We start from the raw sequence: 6,971 nt of genomic DNA on the forward strand, positions 1-6,971 counted from the left end.
GTCCGGAACATCCGGCGACGTTTCACAGTCCGAAACCTCCGGCGACGTTTCACAGTCCGGAACCTCCTGAGACGGTCCACAGTCCGGAACCTCCTGAGACGGTCCACAGTCCGGAACCTCCTGAGACGGTCCACAGTCCGGAACCTCCTGAGACGGTCCACAGTCCGGAACCTCCTGAGACGGTCCACAGTCCGGAACCTCCTGAGACGGTCCACAGTCCGGAACCTCCTGAGACGGTCCCCAGTCCGGAGCCTCCAGCGACGGTCACCAGTCCGGAGCCTCCAGCGACGGTCCACAGTCCGGAGCCTCCAGCGACGGTCCACGGTCCGCAGTCCGGAGCCTCCAGCGAAGGTCCGCAGTCCGGAGCCTTCAGCGACGGTCCGCAGTCCGGAGCCTCCAGCGACGGTCCGCAGTTCGGAGTCTTCAGCGACGAGCTGCAGTCCAGAGCTTCCAGCGGGGGTTCCCAGTCCAGAGCCTCCGGCGACGATCTACAGTCCGGAGCCTCCAGTGGTGGTTCCCAGTTCAGAGCCTCCGGCGATGATCCACGGTCCGGTGCCTCCAGTGACGAAGCCTCCAGCGGCGGTCGGCGGTCCAGAGCCTTCAGCAGGGGATCTCAGTCCGGAGCCTCCGGTGACGATCCACGGTCCGGTGCCTCCAGCGACGAAGCCTTCAGCGACGATCTGCAGTCCAGAGCCTTCAGCAGGGGTTCTCAGTCCGGAGCCTCCGGTGACGATCCATGGTCCGGTGCCCTCCAGCGACCATCCACGGTCCGGAGCTTCCGGCGATGATCCCCGCACCAGAGCCGCCATGGAGGAAAACGTATCTGCGAGCGGAGTGGGTACTTCGTCCCGCACCGGAGCCGCCCCCGACGCCCTGCGTCATCCATCATAGATGCCCACCCGGACCCTCCCCTATTGAGTCAGGTTTTGCGGTCGGAGTTCCCCCCTTTTGGGGGGGGGGGGGGTACTGTCACGCCCTGACCATAGTAAGCTGTTTTTTCTTTGTGTTGGTTGGGGTGTAATAGTGACTTTGGTGGGTCATCTAGGTGTTTTTGTATTTCTATGGTGGCCTGATATGGTTCCCAATCAGAGGCAGCTGTTTATCGTTGTCTCTGATTGGGGATCATATTTAGGTAGCCATTTCCTCATTTGTGTTTGTGTGATCTTGGCTATGTGTAGTTGCCTGTCAGCACAATTTGTATAGCTTCACGTTTCGTTTGTTATTTTTGTTGGTTTGTTCGGTGTTCATTCATTAAAAGAGAATGTACGCATACGACGCTGCACCTTGGTCTCATTCTAACGACGGACGTGACAATAAGCTATGTTCTCTCACATTACTGAATTGATGTAGCTGCCCATTTTAAAGCTCAGTGAATTAAACAATTATAAACATTTTCACAGTCATTAGTGTCTATTAGTCATCATTCAAGTCCAGCAACTACTGTAGAGTATTACTGTTACTATGGTAATATGCAACAGGTGGTGTGGACCAATAAAAAGCTATATTTGGTTTATGCTCAGTTTATACCCTTGCAGCCACTAATTGCTCTAGTTTTTCAATAGACATAATATGTATACAGAAGCTAATGGATACAGTATGTATGCAATGGATCCAGTAACAAATGCTTGCAGTAGCTTATGATGCATGCAGCACCTTCAGAAAGTATTCACACCCCTTGACTTCTTCCACATTTTGTTGTGTTACAGACTGAATTTAAAATGGATTTAATTCAGATTTTGTGTCACTGGCCTACACTTGTCACATAATGTCAAAGTGGAATTATGTTTTTTGATATGTTTACAAATTAGTTGAACATTTAAAGCTGAAATGTCTACAAAACATGCATCATGTTTGCAATAAGGCACTAAAGTAAAACAACACAAAAATGTGGCAAAGAAATTGACTTCATGTCCTGAATACGAAGCGTTATGTTTGGGGCAAATCCATCACAACACATCAATGAGTACCACTCTTCATATTTCCAAGCATGGTGGTGGCTGCATCATGTTATGGATATGCTTGTCATTGCCAAGGAGTAGGGATATTTTTAGGATAAAAAAAACATTATTGAGCCAAGCACAGGCAAAATCCTAAAGGAAAACCTGGTTCAGTCTGCCTTCCAACAGACACTGGGAGATTAATTCACCTTTCAGCAGGACAATAACCTAATAATCAAGGCCAATAAATACACTGGAGTTGCTTACCAAGACGTCATTGAAAGTTCCTGGGAGGCCTAGTTACAGTTTTGACGTAAATCGCCTTGAAAATATATGGTTAGACTTGAAAATGGCTGTCTAGCAATGATCAACAACCAACTTGACAGAGTTTGAAGAATGAAAATAATAATAATGTGCAAATATTGTACAATCCTGGTGTGCAAAGCGCTTAGAGACTTACCTTGAGAGACTCATAGCTGTAATCGCTACCAAAGGTGTTTCTAACATGTATTGACTGTAATCGCTACCAAATGGTTATGTAAATTAGATATATTTTGCTAAAATGTCTAAAAACATGCTTTCACTTTGTCATTATGGTGTACTGTGTGTCGATGATTTAAAAAAAAATATATATATATATACTGTATATATATAGAATTCAGGCTGTAACACAACAAAATGTGGAATAAGTCAAGGGGGTATGAATACTTTCAGAAGGCACTGTACAGTATATACATTTAATCGATTGATGTGAAAAATAGAGCAGATACTATATGTTGATGTTGTTATTGTTGTTGTGTTTTCCATCTCTCTCTCTGGCCAGGCACAACACCAGTGAGGACGGGGTGGTGGGTGGCAGGTCAGTGTGAGAGAGGAGCCAGGAGCGAAACCACCCACACACCTCCCACAAGCCCTGCCAGACCTGCCAGTCATACATACACACACACACACACATACACGCATCAACACACGCACGCATGCACACCACCACACGCACACACCTACACACATTGAATTTGTATGTTGCAAATTTTCATGTCGACTTTCTTCAAGTATTAACGCTGTAGGAGCATCATAAAATCTACATGCAAAATTGCCATTTTAGCCTTTGGTACCTGGTACCTGATACCTGACAATGATGTCATTAATGACAATGTGTTAACTGTGATATGTAGGCCTATCACCACTTAAATGAGCCTTATCCACCTTGTGTTCTTCAAGTCAAGTGTTTAGTGGGATCAAATATTGAATTGTATCTTAAAAGTCAAATAGTCAAATGTTGCTGTTTAATTTTCCTAATTAGAGTCTAATTAAACATACTGTTTCAGATACACACAATAGTATAATTCTACTATTGAAAGATGTTTGCAAAATGATATCAAGCTGCAGAAAGCTTCAGTGAACACTTCCATGTTGACTGTTCTCCATCTAGTGGGCAATTCTGGTACTTCTTGTATCATATTGTAAGCTCTAGTTCAGATGTCCGCAATTACGTTCAGGCTTGTGACGATTTTTCCTTGAGCAGATGGTCAGGGGGCCTGAACATAGTGCAAATTGTACAGTGCAAATTGACTGTCTCTCTATTTATGCGTGGGAATACTTGGGAACTACAGGAGGCTGCTGAGGGGAGGACGGCTCATAATGGCCAGAACGGAGCTAATGGAATGGCATCAAACCTATGGAAACCAGGTGTTTGGTGTATTTGATACCATTCCACCTACTCTGCTCCAGCCTATTCCAAGAGCCTGTCCTCCCCAATTAAGGTGCCACCAACCTCCTGTGTTGGGAACAGATTTCCTAAATTAAACAAATTTCCTGTTGATTTTACAGTCTTTTAGTCCAGGAATTAAATTATTCCAAGTACAAATTATTTTTTTTTAAATGGAAATGGCGCCGGAGGAGATGGCTGCCATTTTACGGTCTCCTAACCAATTGTGCTATTTTATGTGTTTTTTCGCGTTGTAACTTATTTTGTACATAATGTTTCTGCCACTGTCTCTTATGACCGAAAATAACTTCTGGATGTCAGAACAGCGATTACTCACCTCGAACTGGACAAAGATTTTTTCTTTAACAAGTCAGGCACGAAGGTTTTCTCCAGATAACGGACCAGGCCCAAATCACTGTCATTCACATGAAGAAAAGACACCGATACAGGGGACGCAGGTCAGGGTGCCTTGTGAGAATTTGTTGGTGAGTGGGTAACACGCCTCTACCATCCATCCTATTGGCCAACGTGCAATCATTGGAGAATAAACTGGTTCCATTTAAGACTATCCTACCAACGGGACATTAAAAACTGTAATATCTTATGTTTCACCGAGTCGTGGCTGAATGACAACATGGACAATATACAGTTGGCTGGGTTTTCGGTCCATCGGTAAGATAGAACAGGTGCCTCCGGTAAGACAAGAGGTGGCGGTATGTGTCTATTTGTCAATAACAGCTGGTGCGTGAAATCAAATATTAAGATTTATCTCACCTGACGTAGAATATCTCATAATAAGATGTACTGAAGGCCACACTATTTACCAAGAGAGTTTTCATCTATATTTTTTTGTAGCTAGACCATAATTCTATCCTACTGATTCCTGCTTACAAGCAAAAACTAAAGCAGGAAGTACCAAACCCATGCCAAATCTTTTCAGTCTCCTAAGGGGGAATAGGGGTCGTCATGCCCTCTTCACGACTGTCTTGGTGTTTTTGGACTATAATAGTTTCGTTGGGGATGTGGACACCAAGGAACTTGAAGCTCTCAACCTCCTCCACTACAGCCCTGTCGATGAGAATGGGGGCGTGCTCAGTCCTCCTTTAACCTGTAGCCCACAATTATCTCCTTTGTCTTGATCACGTTGAGGGAGAGGTTGTTGTCCTGGCACCACACGGCCAGGTCTCTGACCTCCTCTCTATAGCCTGTCTCATCATTGTTGGTGATCAAGCCTACCACCGTTGTGTCGTCGGCAAACTTGATGATGGTGTTGGAGTCGTGCCTGGCCATGCATTCATGAGTGAACACGGAGTACAGGAGTGGACTGAGCACAGACCCCTGTGGGGCCCCCGTGTTGAGGATTAGCGTGGTGGATGTGTTGTTACCTACCCTTACCACCTGGGGGGGCCCGTCAGGAAGTCCAGGATCCAGTTGCAGAGGGAGGTGTTTAGTCCCAGGGTCCTTAGCTTAGTGATGAGCTTTGAGGGCACTATGGTGTTGAATGCTGAGCTCTAGTCAATGAATAGCATTCTCACATAGGTGTTATTTTTGTCCAGGAGGGACAGGGCAGTGTGGAGTGCAATAGAAATTGCATCATCTGTGGATCTGTTGGGGCAGTATGCAAATTGGAGTGCGTCTAGGGTTTCTGGGATAATGGTGTTGATGTGAGCCATGACCAACCTTTCAAAGCACTTATGGCTATAGACATGAGTGCTACGGGTCGGTAGTCATTTAGGCAGGTTACCATAGTTTTCTTGGGCACAGGGACTATGGTGGTCTGCTTGAAACATGTTGGTATTACAGACTCAGTCAGGGACAGGTTGATAATGTCAGGGAAGACACTTGCCAGTTGGCCAGCGCATGCTCGGAGTACACGTCCTGGTAATCCATCTAGCCCTGCGGTCTTGTGGATGTTGACCTGTTTAAAGATCTCACTCACATCGGCTACAGAGAGCGTGATCAGTTGAAGTGTACCTATGATAAAAATTACAGACCTCTATATGCTTTGTAAGTAGGAAAACCTGCAAAATCGGCAGTGTATCAAATACTTGTTCTCTCCACTGTAGATGAAAACTCTCTTGGTAAATAGTGTGGTCTACAGCTTGTCAAGAGATACTCTACCTCAGGCAAGCAAAACCTTCCTTAAATTTCCTTAGATTTCATGCACCAGCTGTTGTTTACAAATATACATAGACCCCATACCCATTGTCTTACCAGAGGCCACTGTTCTATCCTGTTGAAAAGCTTTATACCCACCAGCTGAGTGTTATTCATGTTGTCGTTCAGCCATGACTCAGTGAAACACAAGATATTACAGGTTTTAATGTCCCATTGGTAGGATAATCTTGATCGTAGGTCTTTGATTTTATTTTCCAATGATTCCACGCTGGCTAATAGAACAGATGGCAGTGGGGGTTTACCCGCTCGCCTACGAACTCTCAGAAGGCAGCCTGACCAACTGTCCCCTTTACCTCTGTCTTTTATTCACGCAAATGACAGGGATTTGAGCCTTGTCACGCCCTGACCATAGAGAGCCTTTTATTCTCTATGTTGGTTAGGTCGGGTGTGACTAGGGTGGGTTATCTAGGTTATTGTATGTCTATGTTGGCCTGGTATGGTTCCCAATCAGAGGCAGCTGTTTATCGATGTCTCTGATTGGGGATCATATTTAGGCAGCCATTTCCCCACTGTGTTTTGTGGGATCTTGTTTTGAGTTAGTACATTTAGCACCTCTTATGTTACGGTTCGTTGTTTGTTTCTTTTTGTTTTTGTAAGTTTCACTAAAATAAAGATGTGGAACTCAGAGCACGCTGCGCCTTGGTCCGACATTCATTCTAACGAACGTGACAGGCCTGTTCTCGAGAAAGCAGTATATCCTTCGCGTCGGACTCGTCGGACTCGCTAAATGAAAAGCTTCTTCCAGTTCGAGGCGAGTAATCGCTGTTCTGATGCCCAGAAGTTATTTTTGGTTATAAGGGATGGTAACAGCAACATTATGTACAAAATAAGTTTTAAAAAACAAGTTCCAACCAACGCGAAAAAGAACAACATAATAGCACAGTTGGTTAGGAGCACGTAAAAATGTCAGCCATCCTCTCCGGCGCCATTAACATTTGTTATGTGTGAATTCGACTCAAAACCAACAAGGAAGTCTACTGCAGTGTTGATTGAAATCAGATGTATGAAACCAATCAGTAGGCTATGTCAAGAAAAGCTCTTAAGCATGCTAACCCGCTCTTAATTTATATTCAGTTCGACTCAACATAAATTTGGCATCTGAACTGTGCGTAAGATTTCCTTTTCTATATCCATTCCCATGTATGGAT

Source organism: Salvelinus alpinus, chromosome 10 (assembly GCF_045679555.1).
Source record: "Salvelinus alpinus chromosome 10, SLU_Salpinus.1, whole genome shotgun sequence".
NCBI lineage: Eukaryota > Metazoa > Chordata > Actinopteri > Salmoniformes > Salmonidae > Salvelinus > Salvelinus alpinus.